This window comes from Capra hircus, unplaced genomic scaffold (assembly GCF_001704415.2).
Source record: "Capra hircus breed San Clemente unplaced genomic scaffold, ASM170441v1, whole genome shotgun sequence".
Taxonomy (NCBI): Eukaryota; Metazoa; Chordata; class Mammalia; order Artiodactyla; family Bovidae; genus Capra; species Capra hircus.
Window position 1 is genome coordinate 14664 of NW_017189610.1, and position 23701 is coordinate 38364.

Here is a 23701-nt window from a genome sequence, read left to right on the forward strand (position 1 = left end):
GAATAACAACTTTTGTTTCAAGAGACAATCCTTCTAGCTTCTTAGGCTTCTTAAACATTTGATGACACTGGGTCTTGTGCTCCCTTTTCTCTTTGAAAGTTAAAAACTGTAGCCGACATTTGGAACACTGGTGAAAACTCTTTTCTCAGTGCCCTCTATGATGACGTCTGTATGCTGTTGAAGTTTTAAAAATTTTGAGACCAAAAAAATAATAAAAATACAAATTTTGAGACAAAACGGGCAAAGTAAATTCTTAGTGTTACCGTGGCATGCTCGGAAATGTGCATCCACATCTGCAAAAAATGATGATCTGTAACTGCAAACCTGGCATACATGGGGCATTTCACCAGGCTTATGACTGTCTTGGATGTCCTCTAAGAGAACCTGATCTGTCTCAAAGGACAACTCACAGATCTGACAGACTGCGGAGGGCCCCTGGGGAGTGTGGACACTTTCAATGCGACACTGCAGCTGGAAGGGAGTAGGAAAATGGTGGAGGCAGTGCTGGCAGGTGGTGTGGTTTTTCCAGCTGTCACCTCTCTGCCTCTCAAGTTCCAAATGGTGCTTCATGTGATTCATAAACTTGACATTTTTTCGAACTTTCAAGCAGCTGAGGCATTTAAAGGCTGTGTGGGTCTTCGGTTTTGGCTGCCCATCTCCTATATGCTGTCCATAGTAGAAGTCACAGAGTAACACAATCAGATTTCCTTCTGTGGCATCAACAATTTGGTTTTGACTTGCTAAACTTGGAAAGTCAGTTTTTGTCAATCCATTTTCTCCTAAAGGACTTACAGACTTGCAATGAACATTGTCCTTTGGAAAAGGTGTTGGACGAGCTTCTCTATTCTGAAAATGGCTAAATGAGGTATGAGGTATGTCTGGTGTGCTTTGCTGAGTAGTCACTGTATGAAAAATACCTGAAGGGGACAAAGTTAAAGAATGTTCCACTATAATGCCATCACTGAGTTTAGGCCTTTTTGGATTTGTAGTATTTGTTTCAGAAGTGGTAAGTCACTTTGATACATGAGGACTTTTATTCATATCTCTTGCAGAAACTGCTGTTTCTACTGGATGCTGCAATGAACTTGTGAAGGTAATCAAAGGAGAACATAACTCTGAAAAGGTATTAGGCACTATTTGTGGTGAAATATTTTTATACTCAGCTTTAGACAAAGGCTCAATAATAATAGGACTATCTGTTGATCTTGATTCAGAGTCAGAAACTGGCAAGACAGTCTCTGCTTCTGATGTAGGAGTCACATAATAGGCCGTAATTTGTGAGCGTTACCGTTCCTGAAGTGACCATACATTTTTCTCCTTGAACAAGAACCTGGGGTATCTCTGTTCAGTATGTTTGAGACGACTGGTTTTGAAGTTGAGGTCATTCCAGCAAAGATCACATCAGCATCTGCATTTACATGTTCCACTCCAACCAAGATCAGTTCGGCATCTTCATCATCTACTTGTTTGGTTTCTCCCTCGCTTTTCTGTAGTTCTGGCTCTTTTTCTTCTTCACATAATATAAATGGTGGTTCCATATTTGAATTTTTTTTTTAATTATTGGAGGGTGTGTCCACAAGTCTCAGTGCTTCCTTTATACAAACAGTCACCTAAGTATAAACATACTACATATTATTAAATACAGAAAAAATGTGCTGTTTGATTATCTCCAAAACTCTAGGGTAGCTACAAGCACCCTTATCTTACAGAGAAACACTGAGTGTCGAAGAGACAAGTCTACATGACTCTAGAATCACAGCTATGTCCCATGTTGACTTTAATCTCTTCTATTTTAAAAAAGAAAGAAAGAATGAAAGAAAAAAAAAACACTGATCAATAGGTGCAATCACATGTAAAGGACGAGTATTTTTACAAAAGCACTGTTGTACAGTGTTTACAAACACGGATTTTGGAGTCAAAGAAGATTAAGTTGAAATTCTAAGTCAACTACACACCAGTTGTATCTTTTTGGGCAAATATATAATTTTTAAATGTGTTTCTGTATCTTAAAGACAGACATATTTATTTCTTAGACTTAAGGTTAACAGCTCTTTTTTTTAATTTTTATTTTTACTTTATTTTAATTTACAATACTGTATTGGTTTTGCCATACATTGACATGAATCCACCATGGGTGTACATGCATTTCCAAACATGAACCCCGCCTCCCACCTCCCTCCCCATAACATCCCTCTGGGTCATCTCTGTGCACCAGCCCCAAGCATGCTGTATCCTGCATCGAACATAGACTGGAGATTCGATTCTTACATGATAGCATACATGTTTCAATGCCGTTCTCCCAAATCATCCCACCCTTTCCCTCTCCCTCTGAGTCCAAAAGTACGCTATACACATCTGTGTCTTTTTTGCTGTCTTGCATACAGGGTCATCAGTGCCATCATTCTAAATTCCATATATGTGTGTTAGTATACTGCATTGGTGTTTTGTTTTTTGTTTTTTTTTTCTGGCTTACTTCACTCTGTATAATCAGCTCCAGTTTCACCCATCTCATCAGAACTGATTCAAATGTATTCTTTTTTGCAGCTGAGTAATACTCCATTATGTATATGTACCAGAGTTTTCTTATCCATTCATCTGCTGATGGACATCTAGGTTGTTTCCATGCCCTGGCTATTATAAACAGTGCTGCGATGAACATTGGGATACATGTGCCTTTTTCAATTCTGGTTTCCTCGGTGTGTATGCCCAACAGTGGGATGGCTGGGTCATATGGCAGTTCTCTTTGCAATTTTTTAAGGAATCTCCACATTGTTCTCAATAGTGGCTGTACTAGTTTGCATTCCCACCAACAGTGTAGAAAGGTTCCCTTTTCTCCACACCTTCTCCAGCATTTATTGCTTGCAGATTTTTGGATCACAGACATTCTGACTGGTGTGAAGTGGTACCTCATTGCGGTTTGTTTTGCATTTCTCTAATAATGAGTGATGTTGAGCATCTTTTCATGTGTTTGTTAGCCATCCATATGTCTTCTTTGCAGAAATGTCTATTTAGTCCTTTGGTCCATTTTTTGATTGAGTTGTTTATTTTTCTGCAATTGAGCTGCATAAGTTGCTTGTATATTTTTGAGATTAGTTGTTTGTCAGTTGCTTCATTTGCTATTATTTTCTCCCATTCAGAAGGCTGTCTTTTCACCTTGCTTATATTTTCCTTTGTTGTGTAGAAGCTTTTAATTTTAACTAGATCCGATTTGTTTATTTTTGCTTTTATTTCCAGAATTCTGGGAGGTGGATCATAGAGAATCCTGCTGTGATTTATGTCGGAGAGTGTTTTGCTTCTGTTCTCCTCTAGGAGTTTTATAGTTTCTGGTCTTACATTTAGATCTTTAATCCATTTTGAGTTTATTTTTGTGTGTGGTGTTAGAAGGTGATCTAGTTTCATTCTTTTACAAGCGGTTGACCAGTTTTCCCAGCACCACTTGTTAAAGAGATTGTCTTTACTCCATTGTATATTCTTGCCTCCTTTGTCAAAGATAAGGTGTCCATATGTGTGTGGATTTATCTCTGGGCTTTCTATTTTGTTCCATTGATCTATATTTCTGTCTTTGTGCCAGTACCATACTGTCTTGATGACTGTGGCTTTGTAGTAGAGCCTGAAGTCAGGCAGGTTGACTCCTCCTTTTCCATTCTTCTTTGTCAAGATTGCTTTGGCTATTCGAGGTTTTTTGTATTTCCTTACAAATCTTGAATTTTTTTTTTCTAGTTCTGTGAAAAATATTGCTGGTAGCTTGATAGGGATTGCATTGAATTTGTAGATTGCTTTGGGTAGTATACTCATTTCCACTATATGGATTCTTCTGTTCCATGTACATGGTATATTTCTCCATCTATTAGTGTCCTTTTTGATTTCTTTCATCAGTCTTTTATAGTTTTTTATATATAGGTCTTTAGTTTCTTTAAGTAGATATATTCCTAAGTATTTTATTCTTTTCATTGCAATGGTGAATGGAATTATTTCCTTAATTTCTTTTTCTACTTTCTCATTATTCTTGTATAGAAATGCAAGGGATTTCTGTGTGTTGATTTTTATATCCTGAAACTTTACTATATTCATTGATTAGCTCTAGTAATTTTCTGGTGGAGTCTTTAGGGTTTTCTATGTAGAGGATCATGTCATCTGCAAACAGTGAGAGTTTTACTTCTTCGTTTCCAATTTGGATTCCTTTTATTTCTTTTTCTGCTATGATTGCTGTGGCCAAAACTTCCAGGACTATGTTGAATAGTAGTGGTGAAAGTGGGCACCCTTGTCTTGTTCCTGACTTTAGGGGAATTGCTTTCAATTTTTCACCATTGAGGATATTATTTGCTGTGGGTTTGTCATATATAGCTTTTATTATCTTGAGGTATGTTCCTTCTATTCCTGCTTTCTGGAGAGTTTTTATCAAAAATGGATGTTGAATTTTGTCACAGGCCTTCTCTGCATCTATTGAGATAATCATATGTCTTTTATTTTTCAATTTGTTAGTGTGGTGAATTACATGGATTGATTTGCGGATATTGAAGAATCCTTGAATCACTGGGATAAAGCCCACTTGGTCATGGTGTATGATCTTTTTAATATGTTGTTGGATTCTGATTGCTAGAATTTTGTTGAGGATTTTGGCATCTATGTTCATCAGTGATATTGGCCTGTAGTTTTTGTGTGTGTGTGACATCTTTGTCAAGTTTTGGTATTAGGGTTATGGTGGCCTCATAGAATGAGTTTGGAAGTTTACCTTCCTCTGCAATTTTCTGGAAGAGTTTGAGTAGGATAGGTATTAGCTCTTCTTGAAATTTTTGGTAGAATTCAGCTGTGAAGCCGTCTGGACTTGGGCTTTTGTTTGCTGGCAGATTTCTGATTACAGTTTCAATTTCCGTGCTTGTGATAGGTCTGTTAAGATTTTCTATTTCTTCCTGGTTCAGTTTTGGAAAGTTGTACTTTTCTAAGAATTTGTCCATTTCTTCCACTTTGTCGATTTTATTGGCGCATAATTGCTGATAGTAGTCTCTTATGATCCTTTGTATTTCTGTGTTGTCTGTTTGTGATCTCTCCATTTTCATTACTAATTTTATTGATTTGATTTTTCTCTCTTTGCTTCTTGATGAGTCTGGCTAATGGTTTGTCAATTTTATTTATCCTTTCAAAGAACAAGCTTTTGGCTTTGTTGAATTTTGCTATGGTCTATTTTGTTTCTTTTGCATTTATTTCTGCCATGATTTTTAAGATTTCTTTCCTTCTACTAACTCTGGGGTTCTCCAATTCTTCCTTTTCTAGTTGCTTTAGGTGTAGAGTTAGGTTATTTATTTGACTTTTTTCTTGTTTCTTGAGGTATGCCTGTATTGCTATGAACTTTCCTCTTAGCTCTGATTTTACAGTGTCCCACACGTTTTGGGTTGTTGTGTTTTCATTTTTATTTGTTTCTATGATATTCTATTTCTTTTTTTTTTTATTTCTTCTGTGATTTGTTGGTTATTCCGAAGTGTGTTTTTTCAACCTCCATATGTTGGAATTTTTAATAGTTTTTCTCCTGTAATTGAGATTTAATCTTAATGCATTATGGTCAGAAAAGATGCTTGGAATGATTTCGATTTTTTTTTTTTAATATATCAAGGCTAGATTTATGGCCCAGGATGTGATCTATCCTGGAGAATGTTCCATGAGCACTTGAGAAAAAGGTGAAATTCATTGTTTTGGGGTGAAATGTCCTATAGATTCAATTATGTCTAACTGGTCTAATGTATCATTTAAAGTTTGCGTTTCTTTGTTAATTTTCTGTTTAGTTGATCTGTCCATAGATGTGAGTGGGGTATTAAAGTCTCCCGCTATTATTGTGTTATTGTTAATTTCCCCTTTCATACTTGTTAGCATTTGTCTTACATATTGTGGTGCTCCTATTTTGGGTGCATATATATTTATAATTGTTATATCTTCTTCTTGGATTGATCCTTTGATCATTATGTAATGGCCTTCTTTGTCTCTTTTCACAGCCTTTGTTGTTTGTTTTGTTTTGTTTTTAATTTTTTATTTTTACTTTATTTTACTTTACAATACTGCATTGGATTTGCCATACATTAACATGAATCCACCATGGGTGTACATGCGATCCCAAACATGAACCCCCTCCCACCTCCCTCCCCACAACATCCCTCTAGGTCATCCCCGTGCACCAGCCCCAAGCATGCTGTATCCTGCATCGGACATAGACTGGTGATTTGATTCTTACATGATAGTATACATGTTTCAATGCCATTCTCCCAAATCATCCCACCCTCTCCCTCTCCCTCTGAGTACAAAAGTATGCTATACACATCTGAGTTTTTCACTGTTTTGCATACAGGGTCATCATTGTCATCTTTCTAAATTCCATACATATGTGTTAGTATACTGTATTGGTGTTTTTCTTTCTGGCTTACTTCACTCTGTATAATCAGCTCCAGTTTCACCCATCTCATCAGAACTGATTCAAATGTATTCTTTTTAACGACTGAGTAATACTCCATTATGTATATGTACCAAAGTTTTCTTATCCATTCATCAGCTGATGGACATCTAGGTTGTTTCCATGTCCTGGCTATTATAAACAGTGCTGCGATAAACATTGGGGTACTTGTGTCTCTTTCAGTTTTGGTTTCCTCGGTGTGTATGCCCATCAGTGGGATTACTGGGTCATATGGCAGTTCTCTTTGCAATTTTTTAAGGAATCTCCACACTGTTCTCAATAGTGGCTGTACTAGTTTGCATTCCCACCAACAGTGTAGGAGGGTTCCCTTTTCTCCACACCCTCTCTAGCATTTATTGCTTGCAGATTTTTGGATCGCAGATATTCTGACTGGTGTGAAGTGGTACCTCATTGTGGTTTTGATTTGCATTACTCTAATAATGAATGATGTTGAGCATCTTTTCATGTGTTTGTTAGCCATCCATATGTCTTCTTTGCAGAAATGTCTATTTAGTTCTTTGGTCCAGTTTTTGATTGGGTTGTTTATTTTTCTGGAATTGAGTTGCATAAGTTGCTTGTATATTTTTGAGATTAGTTGTTTGTCAGTTGTTTCATTTGCTATTATTTTCTCCCATTCAGAAGGCTGTCTTTTCACCTTACTTATTTTTCCTTTGTTGTGAAGAAGCTTTTAATTTTAATTAGACCCCAATTCTTTATTTTTGCTTTTATTTCCAGAATTCTGGGAGGTGTTTTAAAGTCTATTTTATCGGATATGAGTATTGCCACTCCTGCTTTCTTTTGGTCTCTATTTGCGTGGAATATCTTTTTTCAGCCCTTCACTTTCAGTTTGTATGTGTCCCTTGTTTTGAGGTAGGTCTCTTGTAAGCAGCATATAGAGGGGTCTTGTTTTTTATCCATTCAGCCAGTCTTTGCCTTTTGGTTGGGGCATTCAACCCATTTACGTTTAAGATAATTATTGATAAGTATGATCCTGTTACCATTTACTTTATTGTTTTGGGTACGGGTTTATACACCCTTTTCGTGTTTCCTGTCTAGAGAATATCCTTTAGAATTTGTTGGAGAGCTGGTTTGGTAGTGCTGAATTCTCTCATCTTTTGCTTGTTTGTAAAGCTTTTGATTTCTCCTTCATATTTGAATGAGATCCTTGCTGAGTTCAGTAATCTGGGCTGTAGGCTATTTTCTTTAATCACTTTAAGTATGTCTTGCCATTCCCTCCTGGCCTGAAGAGTTTCTATTGAAAGGTCAGCTGTTATCCTTATGGGAATCCCTTTGTGTGTTGTTTGTTGTTTTTCCCTTGCTGCTTTTAATATTTGTTCTTTGTGTTTGTATTTGATCTTTGTTAATTTGATTAATATGTGTCTTGGGGTGTTTCACCTTGGGTTTATCCTGTTTGGAACTCTCTGTGTTTCTTGGACTTGGATGATTATTTCCTTCCCCCTTTTAGGGAAGTTTTTAACTATTATCTCCTCAAGGATTTTCTCATGGTCTTTATTTTGTCTTCTTTCGGGAATCCTATAATTCAAATGTTGGAGCGTTTCACATTGTCCTGGAGGTCTCTGAGATTGTCCTCATTTCTTTTAATTTGTTTTTCCTTTTTCCTCTCTGATTCATTTATTTTTACCATTCTATCTTCTATTTCACTAATCCTATCTTCTGCCTCCATTATTCTACTATTTGTTGCCTCCAGAGTGTTTCTGATCTCATTTATTGTGTTATTCATTATATATTGGCTCTTTTTTATTTGTTCTAGGTCCTTGTTAACCCTTTCTTGCATCTTCTCAATCCTTGTCTCTAGGCTTTTTATCTGTGATTCCATTTTGATTTCAAGATTTTGGATCATTTTCACTATCAATATTTGGAATTCTTTCTCAGGTAGATTCCCAATCTCCTCCTCTTATGTTTGATTTGGTGGGCATTTCTCCTGTTCCTTAACCTGCTGAGTATCCCTCTGTCTCTTCATCTTGGTTATATTGCTGCGTTTGGGGTGGCCTTTTAATATTCTGATAATTTGTGGAGTTCTCTTTATTATGGCGCTTCCTCACTGTGGGTGGGGTTGTATCAGTGGCTTCTCAAGGTTTCCTGGTTAGGGAGGCTTGTGTTGGAGTTCTGGTGGTTGGAGCTGAGTTTCCTCTCTCTGGAGTGCAGTGGAGTTACCAGTAATGGGTTATGAGATGTCATCAAAGGTTTTCGAGTAACTTTGAGCTGCCTGTATATTGAATCTCAGAGGTGTGTTCCTGTGTTGCTGGAGAATTTGTGTGGTATGTCTTGCTCTGGAACTTGTTGGCCCTTGGGTGGAGTTTGGTTTCAGTGTAGACATGGAGGCATTTGATGAGCTCCTATTGCTTAATGTTCCCTGAATTCAGGAATTCTCTGATGTTTTCAGGCTTTGAACTTAAGCCTCCTGTTTCTGGTTTTCAGTTTTATTTTTACAATAGCCTCTAGACTTCTCCGTCTATGCAGCACCAATGATAAAACATCTAGGTTAAAGATGAAAAGTTTCTCCTCATTGAGGGGCACCCAGAAAGCATCACTGAGTTACATGGAGAAGATAAGAGAGAGGATGTAGTTAGAGGTGACTGGAATGAGATGTGGTGAGAACAAAAGAGGAGAGAGCAAGCTAGCCAGTAGTCACTTCCTTATGTGCACTCCATAGTCTGGACCACTCAGAGGTATTTGCAGAGTTATACAGGGAAGAGGAGAGGGAGGAAATAGACAGAGGTAGCCAGGAGGAGAAGAGAGAGGAATGAAAAGGACAGAGACAAATCCTGCCAGTAACCAGTTCCTTAGGTGTTCTCCACCGTCTGGAACACACAGAGATTCACAGAGTTGGATAGAGAAGAGATGGGGGAGGGAAGAGACAGAGGCCATCTGGTGGAGGAAAAGGAGAGTCCAAAGGAGGAGAGAGTGGTCAAGCCAGTAATCTCGCTCTCAGGTAAACTTGGGTAGTGAAGTTTGGGTTTTAAAAAGCAAAAAATTGACAACAAAAAAACAAAAAGCAAAGATTAAAAATCTACAGTAGAGGTTGGATTTTTAAAAATACAATATTAAGGAAAAGAAGCAGAAGGAAAAAAAAAAGAAAGAAAGAAAGAAAAAAAAAAAAGCCACAAGAATTATTAAGAAAACACCAACAACAACCACATAAAGACTATATATGGTGTTTGCCTTTAAAAAAATAGTCTTTTTTTTGAAAAGTAATAGTAGGTTATAGAAATAAAAATTAGAAGAGACATAGAAGACTTACCAATTTTAAAAAGAAGTTCAAAAGAAAAAAAAAAGAAAAAAGAAAAAAAAAAGAAAGAAAAAGAATAAAAGAAATGATTGTAAAAATAGTAAAGATATATCTAGCCCTTCTCTGATGTTGTGGGCTGTGCAGGGTCACTTCCAAGGTGGTTCCCTCTGTTTAACTTCTTCTGTTTGCTGGTCTCTTCAGTGTCTGATTTCCGTCCTGACCCGGGGGGCGAGTGGGGGTGATGGTGGACACTTTTTTTTTTTTTTTCTTTAGGCTCACTAGCTCAGTCACGCTGTGGGGAGGTGGGGATGCTGCAAACAAAGAGCACTGTCATGTGCACACAGTGTCTCAGCCCCACTGGACCTGTCCCTTCTCACAGCACACAAACCGCTCTGGCTCTACAATGCTCAGCCAGGAACCGTCTGAGGCCGGCCCTAGACTGCGTGCACCTTCTTGGTCTAAGCCACTCAGGTTCGGCACTCAGGTAGCCCTCAGAGGCACAGATTCGGTTGGGACTGAGTTTTGTGACCTTCCCAGGTCCGAGCAGCTCAGGAGTTTGGCAAGCGCGGTCACTCGACTTGTCACCTTCTTTGTCTCTGCTGCTGGCACCCCTTGTGAGGCAGATGGTGACTGTCCAGCACCCCCAGAAGTTTTAGCAAGGAATCCTGCTTGCAGTTTGGTAAGTAAAGTCTCTCCAGGGCTGCAATTGCCCCTTTCCAGCCCTTATGGCTCTGGCTGCCTGTCCCCAGCAGGGGATGGTCTGTAGCCAACTATTTTTGTTCCGTACTTTGTTCTGTGCGTGGTCCAGGTGATGTCTTATGGTTGAGCTTTTTGTGTGGTAGTTATCCCATAGTCTGGTTTTCTAGCACAAGTTAGATCATTCTGGTTATGCGTGGGGCATTCCTGCCCAATTCTTACAAAGCACTGCAGCCCGCGCCTGCTATGCTTCCCTGCCCTGCCCCCACTTGCTAGTGGTGGATGCAGGCATCTGTGCTGCTTTTCCACTGGGGGAGTTACTGTTGGGATTGTAATCTGTTGGTTTTAATTATTTATTTATTTTTCCTACCTGTTATGTTGCCCTTTCTGTTTCCAAGGCTCGCCACAGATTCGGCAGGAAGAGTGTTTCCTGCTGTTTGGAAATGTTTCTTCTTAAAATTCCCTTGCTGGAACGGGCTTCCCTTCCCAGGACGGAGCTCCCTCCCCACCTCCTTTGTCTCTTTTTTTCATCTTTTATATTTTTTCCTACCTGTTTTTGAAGACAATGGTCTGCTTTTCTGGTTGCCTGATGTCCTCTGCCAGCATTCAGAAGTTGTTTTGTGAAGTTTGCTCAGCGTTGAAATGTTCTTTTGATGAATTTGTGAGGGAGAAAGTGGTCTTCCCATCCTATTCCTGCACCATCTTAGGACCGCCCCCCTAACAGCTCTTTTTAAAAAGCATCAGATATTCAATGACATCTTGTTTTGTAGTAAAATTGGAAGAAAATTATCCTAAATGCACATTACAACTGATTCACACATACTGATTTCATAAATGTTAATACAGAAAATAGGTAGCAAATTCAAAGTATAAAGTATCTATATGTAGTTAACAAACAGCACAATTCAATGGCAAGAACTTAACACAGGCATAGCAAATTAAGAATGAACTCTTTGATAATCTCACCCCAAGTCCACACTGATATACCCTAAATTTCTCCCTCTAATCCTGACTAAACTTAAATTCAACAATGCTTCATCCTTCACTCCACATGTCTCTTCCCCACATCGCAGGCAAAGTGATGCCAGTATTTCTCTCACACCAATATCAGGGACATCACACACACAACCGGTATCACTTATGAATACAGGTGAAAGAGTCCTCAACTGGCAAACAAAATCTAACAACATATAAAAAACTTGTATACCATGATCAGATGGGAATTATGGAAGCATGCAAAGTTGGTTTCATTAGATGAAAGTCTGTCATAATTATGCCCTTTAAATACAATAAAGGACAAAAAACACATCTGCCTGCAGAAAAACATTTCCCTGAATCTAGCACCTTTTCATAATAGGGGTTAAAAAAACACTTCATAACTAAGAACAGAAGAGAACTTTCTCAATTAAAGGATACCTGTAAAAGACCCACAGCTAACATTATATTTAATAATGAAAACCTGAAAGCTTTCTCTGTAAGACTGGGAACAACACAAGGAAGTCTATTCCACACTTTGTGCTAATACAGTATGATCTTGTTTATCTGTTCAATATATTAATATTATAGTTTTCCTCTGCTAATCACCAGCTCCAATCTATGCCTACCCCACCTTTCCCCTCAATATTATACTGGCTCAACATTATACTGGCAGTTCTATAACCTGAGCAATCAGGTAGTAAAAAGGAATTGTTGATGTTGTTTAAAAAAACAAAAACAAAAACAGCCTTCAGAATGGAAAGGAAAATGTCAAAGTGTATTTGGAGAGGACATGCTTTTGTTTATAGAAAATCCTGATGAAACCACAAGTATTAGAATTAATAAAAAGTTTGCAGAATACAGGATAAATATTTTTAAAATCAATCACATGTCTATACCATAGCAACAAATGTTCTGAAAATGAAATTAAGTAAACACTTGAATCTACACTAACATTAAAAAGAATCCTAGGAAGTCAGAAAGAGAAAGACAAATATCGTACGGTATCACTTACATGTGGAATCTAAAATATGACACTAATGAGTTTATCTATGAAACAGAAACAGACTCACAGACATAGAGAGCATACTATGTGATTATCCAGAGAGGAAGGATGGGGTAGGCATAGACTGGGAACTGGTGATTAGCAGATGCAAACCAGAATATTAATATATAGAACAGATAAGCAAGATCATACTGTATTAGCACAAGGAACTATATTCATAATTTGTGATAAATAATAATGGAAAAGGATATGAAAAAAAAATGTGTGTGCATATGTGTGTGTGTTTACATATGAAGGAAAAGCCAGGTAAAGGGAAGGAGAGGAAATGACAACTGTTGGCAAGCACATACAGAAACTGGATCCTTGTGTGTTATGGATAGATTTTAAAATGGTGCAATTGCTACAGAAAACAGTGTAAAGTCTCCTCGAAAAATTAAAAATAGAACTAACACATGATTCAGCAATTCCACTTCAGGATATAAATTCAAAAGAAGTTAACATGGGGTCCTGTGATATTTACACGGCCATGCTCACAGCAGCACTAATCACAACAACTAGGAGGTGGAAGCATCTAAATGTCCATTAAATGTGATATATACACATAATGAAACATTATTTAGCCATATAAACGAAATTCTGTCACATGCTACAACATGCATGATCATTTAAGACACCAAGCCAAATGAAATAAGCCAGTCATAAAAAAGACAAATACTGTATGTTTCTACTTATATGAAATATCTAATATAGTCAAGCAATAGAAAGGAAACAAAAAAGAACGATGGAGTCCAGGGTCTAGGGAAACAGGGAAGAAAAGAGGAGTTGTTTAATGGGACAGGTGATGGGTACAGAGTTTCAATTTTGCAAGATGAAAAGGTGTAGAGATGTGTTTCATAACAATGTGATAAGGAATTCCTGGTAGTTCAGAGGTTAGGACTCCACAGTTTCCTATCAGGGGCCTGGGTATGATCCACAACCAGGGAACTGTCATTCAAGCTGCACAGCACAGCTAAAGCAATGACAACAACAACAAAACAACACTGTGACTATGTGTGTGTGTATGTTTTAGTCGCTGAGTTGTGTCTGACTCTTTGCGTCCCCATGGACTATAGCTCACCAGGCTCCTTTGTCCATGGGATTCTCCAGGCAAGTATACTGGAGTGGGTTGCCATTTCATTCTTGAAAAAGGCTGATGAAAGTGTGTGAAATATTTATCATTCCAAAATGTTTAAAATGGTAAAAATTTAAGTTAGATATTTTTTACAATAATTTATTTTAAAAAAAGGATTTAACAACCGGGAAAAGAATTTGAATATACATTTCCGACTCTTTGCAACCCCATGGACTGTAGCCTATCAGGATCCTCCATTCAAAGGATTTTCCAGGCAAGAGTGCTGGAGTGGATTGCCATTTCCTTCTCCAGGGACTCTTCCCGACCCAGGAATCAAACCCAGGTCTCCCACACTGCAGGCAGACGCTTAACCTTCTGAGCCACCAGCGAAGCCCCTAGGAAAAATGTAAATCAGTCTCAGTGAGATACTACTTCACACCCATTAGCTTGGCTATAATCAAAAAGAAGAAGAATAACAAGTGCTGTAGAGGATATGGAGAAAAGGAATCTTCAGATATTGTTGATTCAATTGCTGTAAAATGGTACAACCACTTTGGAAAAGTGATTTGTCAGTACCTCAAAAATTAAATATAGAATAGCCATAATATCCAGCAACTTTACTGTTTTGTATATATCCATAAAAACTGAAAATGTGAAGTCCATGCAAAAGCAGTGTTCACAGCAACGTTACTCACAATAGCCACAAAAAGTACACCATCCAAGTATTATCCATTAATTGATGAATGGAAAAATAAACTGTCGTATATGCTCACAATGGACTACATGGAAGCCATATGACATATTCAGCCATAAAAAAAAAGTGCACTTCTATACAGCCATGAAATGGATGAATCTTGAAAATATGCAAACTAGGGGATTTCCAGTGTTTAAGACTCTACACAGGTTTCATCCCTGAGCTGGGAACTAAGATCTCACATGCCACATAGCTAAATAAATAAATATTTTAAAAAATGACATCTGAATAAAGCCAGATACAAAGGTAACACATTGTATGTGGGAGAACTGTAGGTAGAAGAGAAGCAGGAAAGAGAAGCACTCTTTAATCCAAGTGAAACATTTTTTTCAGGGAGGAGGAAATGAACTACTCTGATAAAGGCTGCCAATAAATTAAATAAAATAAAAAATAAAAATTGACGACTGAGTTAAACATTTGAAATTCACTGGTGACCTTGACAAGAGTGGATTTAAAGGAAAATGAGAGAACTGGAGATAACAAATTCTACAAACAATTCTGCAGAAGTCTACAATAAGAAAATATGAAATAAAAGAAGCATTAGCAGGATGTGTCACCAAAAGATGGATTTTTAACGAGAGGTAACATTATACTCAGTCTGTTTGCTGAAGGAAACCATACAAAGAAACAGAAAATCCTTTGTCCTTAATCAGTTCAGTTTAGTTCAGTCACTCAGGCGTGTCCGACTCTTTGAGACCCCATTAATCACAGCACGCCAGGATTCCCTGTCCATCACCAACTCCTGGAGTTCACTCAGACTCACATCCATTGAGTGAGTGATGCCATCCAGTCCTCTATCGTCCCCTTCTCCTCCTGCCCCCAATCCCTCCCAGCATCAGAGTCTTTTCCAATGAGTCAACTCTTCGTATGAGGTGGCCAAAGTACTGAAGTTTCTGCTTTAACATCATTCCTTCCAATGAAATCCCAGGGCTGATCTTCAGAATGGACTGGTAGGATCTCCTTGCAGTCCAAGGCACTCTCAAGAGTCTTCTCCAACACCACAGTTCAAAAGCATCAATTCTTCGGAGCTCAGCCTTCTTTACAGTCCTAATCTTACATCCATACATGACTACTGGAGAAACCATAGACTTGACTAGATGGACCTTAGTCGGAAAAGTAATATCTCTGCATTTGAATATGCAATCTAGGATGGTCATAACTTTTCTTACAAGGAATAAGCGTCTTTTAATTTGGTGGCTGCAGTCACCATCTGCAGTGATTTTGGAGCCCCAAAAAATAAAGTCTGACACTGTTTCCACTGTTTACCCATCTATATTCCATGAAGTGATGGGACCAGATGCCATGATCTTCGTTTTCTGAATATTAAGCTTTAAGCCAACTTTTTCACTCTCCTCGTTCACTTTCATCAAGAGTCTTTTTAGTTCTTCTTCACTTTTTGCCATAAGGGTGGTGTCATCCTCATATCTGAGGTTATTGATGTTTCTCCCAGCAATCTTGATTCCAGCTTGTGGTTCTTCCAGTCTAGAGTTTCTCATTATGTACTCTGCATATAAGTTAAATAAGCACGGTGACATTATACAACCTTGACATACTCCTTTTCCTATTTGGAACTATTCTGTTGTTCCATTTCCAGTTCTAACTGCTGCTTCCTTATCTACATACAGATTTATCAAGAGGAAAGTCAGGTGGTCTGGAATTTCCATCTCTTTCAGAATTTTCCACAGTTTATTGTGATCCACACATTCAAAGGCTTTGGCATAGTCAATAGAGCAGAAATAGATGTTTATCTGGAACTCTCTTGCTTTTTCCATGATCCAGCAGATGTCAGCAATTTGATCTCTGGTTCCTCTGCCTTTTCTACAACCAGCTTGAACATCAGGAAGTTCACAGTTCACATAGTGCTGAAGCTTGGCTTGGAGAATTATGAGCATTACTTCACTAGCATGTGAGATGAGTGAATTTGTGTGGTAGTTTGAGCATTCTTTGGCATTGCCTTTCTTTGGGATTGGAATGAAAACTGACCTTTTCCAGTCCTGTGGCCACTGCTGAGTTTTCCAAATGTGCTGACATAGTGAGTGCAGCACTTTCACAGCATCATCTTTCAGGATTTGAAAGAATTCAACTGGAATTCCATCACCTCCACTAGCTTTGTTCATAGTGATAATTTCTAAGGCCCACTTGACTTCACATTCCAGAGTGTTTGGCTCTAGATGAGTGATCACACCATTGTGATTATCTGGGTCATGAAGATCTTTTTTGTACAGTTATTCTGTGTATTCTTGCCAATTCTTCTTAATATCTTCTACTTCTATTAGGTCCATACTATTTCTGTCCTTTATTGAGCTCAACTTTGCATGAAATGTTCCCTTGGTATCTCTAATTTTCTTGAAGAAATCTCTAGTCTTTCCCATTCTGTTGTTTTCCTCTATTTCTTTGCATTGATCTCTGAAGAAGGCTTTCTTATGTCTTCTTGCTATTCTTTTGAACTCTGCATTTAGATGCTTGTATCTTTCCTTTTCTCCCTTGATTTTCACTTCTTTTGTTTTCATAGCTATTTATAAGGCCTCCCCAGATAGCCATTTTGCTTTTCTGCATTTCTTTTCCCAGGAGATGGTCTTGATCCCTGTCTGCTGTTCAACGTCATGAACCTTATTCCACAGATTATCAGGCACTCTATCTATCAGATCTAGGCCCTTAAATCTATTTCTCATCCACTGCATAATCATAGGGAATTTGATTTAGGTCATACCTGAATGGTCTAGTGGTTTTCCCTACTTTCTTCAATTTGAGTCTGAATTTGGTAATAAGGAGGTCATGATCTGAGCCACAGTCAGCTCCTGGTCTTGTTTTTGTTACCTGTATAGAGCTTCTCCATCTTTCACTGCAAAGAATATAATCAATCTGATTTTGGTGTTGACCGTCTGGTGATGTCCATGTGTAGAGTCTTTTTTAGTGTTGTTGGAAGAGAGTGTTTGCTATGACCAGTGCATTTTCTTGGCAAAACTCTATTAGTCTTTGCCCTGCTTCATTCCGCATTCCAAGGACAAATTTGCCTGTTATTCCAGGTGTTTTTTGACTTTCTATATCACTGAATAAACAAGCATTGAGTAAATGTAGTACAAAAGATGGAGAAGGCAGTGGCAACCCACACCAGTACTCAGCCTGGAAAATCCCATGGATGGAGGAGCCTGGTAGGCCACAGTCCGTGGGGTTTTGAAGAGTAAGACACGACTGAGTGACTTCACTTTCATGTTTTAGTCTCATGCATTAGAGAAGGAAATGGCAACCCACTCCAGTTTTCTTGCCTGGAGACACCAGAAATGGGGGAGCCTTGTGGGCTGCTGTCTATGGGATTGCACAGAGTGGGACACAAATAAAGCAACTAACTAGCAGCAATAGCAGCAGACAAGAAGTGTACACAAGCCAACTAATTCCTTCACAGTAACAGAATTGAGATCATATACAGAAAGGCTGGCATGGTGGATTAATGAGTATGGTAACCAGCCTTCAAGTGAATCGAATTTCCTGATATTCCCACCCCTGTGTAGTTCTCTCTCAATCTATCACAGGGTTGACCTGTGAGACTAAGCAAATACAGAAGTGAAGATGTGTAACATCTGAAAAACGGGTCTGCACTTTATCATGGGTGCAAGTGCTTTCCTGAATCACTCATTCTGAAAAAAGACAGCAGCCTCCACAAGAGAAGGCCCTTGGAGAGGCCCACAGAATAAGGAACTGAGGCTTCATGAGTACAGCCAAATGAGAGAGCTTAGATTCAACAAGCTAAGACTTCAGAGGTTGCCAAACCAGAGAAAAGCTTGACTACAACCTCAGGAGAGACCCTGAGGCTAAACTACCTAACTGGATTCTAGACCAAGGGGTAACAAGTGTAAGTTCTTTCAGACTATTCAACTTTGAGATAATATGTACAGTACAAACCTTTCAAGTTATAATATCATTCACATCATATTTACACAAAGAGTTCTCCTATAAATATGGCAAAAATTATAAAATACAAAAGAAACCAAAATATCTGAAAACAGGAGTTTCCTGGCAGTCCAGTGTTTTGGTTAAGACTCAGCCCTCTCACTGCCAGGATCCTGTGTTCGATCCCTGGTTGGGTAACTAATATCCTATGAAGCCACATGTTGTAACCAAAACAAAACATGCTGTGAAGTTCAAAGCTGTACCAGCAATAGATAACTATACAACAGAGCTGTAGGCACAAGTTGGTGGGCATAGAGCTGCCTATGATCTTGTTTATGGCATAAAATGAACTCAGATGGCCCCCCACCCCCATCCAGTGTAGTTCAATTACTTAACGAAATAAAACCCTTCATTCAGTTCAGTTTGGTCAGTCAGTCGTGTCCAACTCTTTGCGACCCCATGAATCACAGCACGCCAGGCCTCCCTGTCCATCACCAACACCCAAAGTTCACTTAGACTCACATCCATCGAGTCAGTGATGCCATCCAGCTATCTCATCCTCTGTCTTCCCCTTCTCCTCCTGCCCCCAATCCCTCCTGGCATCAAAGTCTTTTCCAACGACTCACATTTTCACATGAGGTGGCTAAACTACCGGAGTTTCAGCTTTAGCATAATTCCTTCCAAAGAAATCCCAGGACTGATCTTCTTCAGAATGGACTGGTTGAATCTCGTTGCAGTCCAAGGCACTCTCAAGAGTCTTCTCCAACACCACAATTCAAAAGCATCAATTCTTCCATGCTCAGCCTTCTTCGTAGTCCAAATCTCACATCAATACATGACCACAGGAAAAACCATAGCCTTGACTGATGGACCTTAGTTGGCAAAGTAACGTCTGTGCTTTTGAATACGCTATGTAGGTTGGTCATAACTTTTCTTCCAAGGAGTAAGTGTATTTTAATTTCATGGCTGCAATCACCATCTGCAGTGATTCTGAGCCCAAAATAATAAAAGTTGACACTGTTTCCACTGGTTCCCCAATTATTTCCCATGAAGTGATGGGACCGGATGCCATGATCTTCGTTTTCTGAATTTTGAGCTTTAAGCCAACTTTTTCACTCTCCTCTTTCACTTTCATCAAGTGGCCTTTTAGTTCCTCTTCACTTTCTGCCATAACGGTGGTGTCTTCTGAATATCCGAGGTTATTGATATTTCTCTAAGCAATTTTGATTCCAGCTTGTGTTTCTTCCAGTCCAGAGTTTCTCATGATGTACTCTGCATAGAAGTTAAATAAAGCAGTGTGACAATATACAGCCTTGATGTACTCCTTTCCTTATTCGGAACCAATCTGTTGTTCCTTGTTCAGATCTAACTGTTGCTTCCTGACTTGCATACAGATTTCTCAAGAGGCAGGTCAGGTGGTCTTGTAGTCTCATCTCTTTCAGAATTTTACACAGTTCAGTGTGTTCCATACAGTCAAAGGCTTTGGAATAGTTAATAAAGCAGAAATAGATGCTTATCTGGAACTCTCTTGCTTTTTCCATGATCCAGCAGATGTTGGCAATTTGACCTCTGGTTCCTCTGCCTTTGCTAAAACCAGCTTGAACATTAGGAAGTTCATGGTTCACATATTGCTGAAGCCTGGCTTGGAGAATTTTGAGCATTACTTTACTAGCATGTGAGATGAGTGAATTTGTGTGGTAGTTTGAGCATTCTTTGGCATTGCCTTTCTTGGGGACTGGAATAAAAACTGACTTTTTCCAGTCCCGTGGCCACTGCTGAGTTTTCCAAATTTGCTGGCATAGTGAGTGCAGCACTTTCACAGCATCACCTCTCAGGATTTGAAAGAGCTCAACTTGAATCCCATCACCTCCACTAGCTTTGTTCGTAATGAGGCTTTCTAAGGCCTACTTGATTTCACATTCCAGGATGTCTGGCTCTAGATGAGTGATCACAGCATCGTGATTATCTGGGTCATGAAGATCCTTTTTGTACTGTTCCTCTGTGTATTCTTGCCACCTCTTCTTAATATCTTCTGTTTCTGTTAGGTCCATACCACTTCTGTCCTTTATCGAGCCCATCTTTGCATGAAATGTTCCCTTGGTATCTCTAATTTTCTTGAAGACATCTCGAGTTTTTCTCATTCTGCTCTTTTCCTCCATTTATTTGCATTGATCGCTAAAGAAGGCTTTCTTATCTCTTCTTGCTATTCTTTGGAACTCTGCATTCAGATGCATATCTTTTCTTTTCTCCTTTGCTTTTTGCCTCTCTTCTTTTCACAGCTATTTGTAAGGCCTCCCCAGAGAGACATTTTGTGTTTTTGCATTTCTTTTCCATAGGGATGGTCTTGATCCCTGTCTCCTGTACAACGTCATGAACCTCATGCCATAGTTCATCAGATATTCTATCTATCAGATTCTTGACCCTTAAATCTATTTCTCACTTCCATTGTATAACCATAAGGGATTTAATTTAGGTCATACCTGAATGGTCTGGCAGTTTCCACTATTTTCTTCAATTTAAGCCTGAATTTGGTAATAAGGAGTTCATGATCTGAGCCACAGTCAGCTCCCGGTCTTGTTTCTGTTGACTGTATAGAGCTTCTCCATCTTTGGCTGCAAAGAATATAATCAATCTGATTTCGGTGTCGACCATCAGGTGATCATGTGTAGAGCCTTCTCTTGTGTTGTTGGATGCGGGTGTTTGCTATGACCAGTGCATTTTCTTGGCATAACTCTATTAGTCTTTGCCCTGCTTCATTCTACATTCCATGGCCAACTTTGCCTGTTGCTCCAGGTGTTTCTTGATGTCCTACTTTTGCATTCCAGTCCCCTATAATGAAAAGGACACCTTTTTTTGGTGTTGGTTCTAAAAGGTCTTGTAGATCTTCATAAAACTGTTCAACTTCAGCTTCTTTAGCATTACTGGTTAGGACATAGACTTGGATTACTCTGATATTGAATGGTTTGCCTTGGAAATGAACAGAGATCATTCTGTCGTTTTTGAGATTGCATCCAAGTACTGCATTTTGGCCTCTTTTGTTGACCATGGTGGCTACCACATTTCTTCTGAGGGCTTCCTGCCCGCAGTAGCAGATATAATGGTCATCTGAGTTAAATTCACCCATTCCAGTCCATTTTAGTTTGCTGATTCCTAGAATGTCAACGTTCACTCTTGCCATCTCTTGTTTGATCACTTCCTATTTGCCTTGACTCATGGACCTGACATTCCAAATTACTTTGCAATATTGCTCTTTACAGAAACAGACCTTGCTTCTATCGCCAGTCACATCCACAGCTGTGTATTGTTTTTGCTTTGTTTCCATCCCTTCTTCCTTTCTGGAGTTATTTCTCCACTGATATCCAGTAGCATATTGGACATGTACTGACCTTGGGAGTTCCTCTTTCAGTACCCTTTCATTTTGCCTTTTCATACTCTTCATAGGCTTCTCAAGGCATGAACACTGAAGTGGTTTTCCATTCCCTTCTCCAGTGGACCACATTTTGCCAGACCTCTCCATCATGACCTGCCTGTCTTGGGTTGCCTGGCAGTCATAGCTTAGTTTCATTGAGCTAGTCCCTGAGGACTTCCCTGGTGGCTCAGATGGTAAAGCATCTGCCTACAATGCGGGAGACCCAGGTTCAATCCCTGGTTCAGGAAGATCTCCTGGGGAAGGAAATGGCAACCCACTCCAGTATTCTTGCCTGGAAAATTCCATGGACAGAGAAGCCTGGTAGTCTACAGTCCAGGGGGTCACAAAGAGTTGGACATGACTGAGTAACTTCACTTCACTTTTAAGGGTACAGAAATAAGCTAGTAATCCCATGTAAACATATTAAATTCCAACACATTTGCTCTGAACGAACCACTTTATTCATTTATTCATTTGGCCATGCTGCTTGGCTTGTGGGGTCCCAGTTCCCTGACCAGAGATTGAATCCAGACCACTGCAATGAAATTCCAGAATCCTAATCACCAGGCCACCAGGGAACCCCCACACCTGCATTGCTTTGCTTTTGTAGGTAAAACCTTAGGATTTGTGCATTGTCCCATTTTACCCTCACCAAGTGATAGAAGTCAGCTCTATACAGATTAAAACAGATGGTACTCTTACTCTTTTCTTTCAAGAAGGCAGGAGAGAGCAAGCCACCAGCCTCCCTGCTTTTTTTTAAGGTTGCAACTCAGAGAGCTGCAAACCTAAAACCAAGACTGCCCTGAAGTAACCACCCGTGAGCAATAAGGGTCAGGTAATCCCCAATTAGGAGAACTCTCTCTCAACAGCAACATGTCAGCCCATGAATGAAAGGAGAAAAATGGAAGGCAAGAAAGACACAAAATTATTCCTTATGGTAAAGATGTCTGTCATCTTACCTCAGGGGCACACTGAAAACCTGAGCGCTTGAGACTTCCCGGGCAGGAAAAGGTAACATCCTGGGGACGGGCAGAGGGAAAGGTCAGGGTGAGTCACTTGTTCCAGGGACATTCTATCCCCCCAGGCCCTACCTGCTCCTACTCAATGGATGCTGACCAGGCGTCTCACACTCAACCAGAGCAAGTGATTGAACTCTTCTTCCTTTAGCTTCTTCCTCCCACCTCCCTTCTCTCAGTAACAAACAAACACCTCATCTACCAACTTCCCAAACCAAAGGCCTGAATCTCAGGACCCCCAGGGACAGGGGCAGCCCTAGAGGCCAAGGAGAGGCAGAGGAAACAGGAAAATGACCAAAGCACCATAGCAGTGAAGAGGCCACTACATGGATTTTTTATTTTTTTATTTTTTTTTTTTTTATTTTGCTCCCACCTGACCATGCCTGGGTGCAGAACCAGGTTGGGCCCGAGTCACAAACCCGCCGTGAAGATTTGTGTGTGAGGAGACTTGGGTAGAGGTCAGGGGCCAGGGGCCTGTCAGGCCCTTTCCCGGAGCTGGCTCTTCCCACTCACGGGGCAGAAAGGCTCCTGCAAAGCAGCACCAGCCCAGACTAGAGAGGGGGGAGGGCGAAAGGGGCCTAGGGTCTGTGGGCCCTGCCTCACTCTCCATTCTGAGGGCCCGGGGGCCCTCACAGGCTGCCTGGCGCGAGTGGTGACCCAGGAAACCCTCCCCTCTGCCCAAAGGCACCGCTTTGGCCTCACCATGCCCCATTCCTTACCGGTACCCACTGGCGGCGGTGCCAGAACTGCCCGCCACTCACTTGCCCCTAGAAGATCCCTGGGTTCAGCCTGAGGAGGTGAGCCTGTGGGGAAGACGCCTCCTCAGGCCTGGGGTGCTGCCGCAGCCGCACCTACATTCGTGCCAGCTGCCACTGATGGCACAGGGCTGAAAATGGCCTCCGTGTCTACCAGTGGAGTCCAATGATGGTGTCCAGTACTCACAGCCCTCAGCAGTGACCTGCCTTAAGCAAGATCCTTGCTTAAGGAACTTGACCATACACCTGGATCTTGAAGTCCCTCCTCTTGGAATTCCATTTTGATAAATGCAGGGCAGCCTGCCCCTGTGTTTGCACAGCCTATAGTGAGCTGAGAATGAGCTTTACTTCCTTTTTTTTTTTTTTTAGAGAGTCTTACACTTTATAATGGCTGAGGAAAACCGA

General features: G+C 39.9%; 1 pseudogene; it reads right to left on the reverse strand.

The window, feature by feature from the left end:
* Positions 1 to 271: 271 nt before the first annotated feature.
* LOC108634567 lies at positions 272 to 1538 on the reverse strand (annotated as a pseudogene).
* Between the last annotated feature and the right edge of the window lie 22163 nt (positions 1539 to 23701).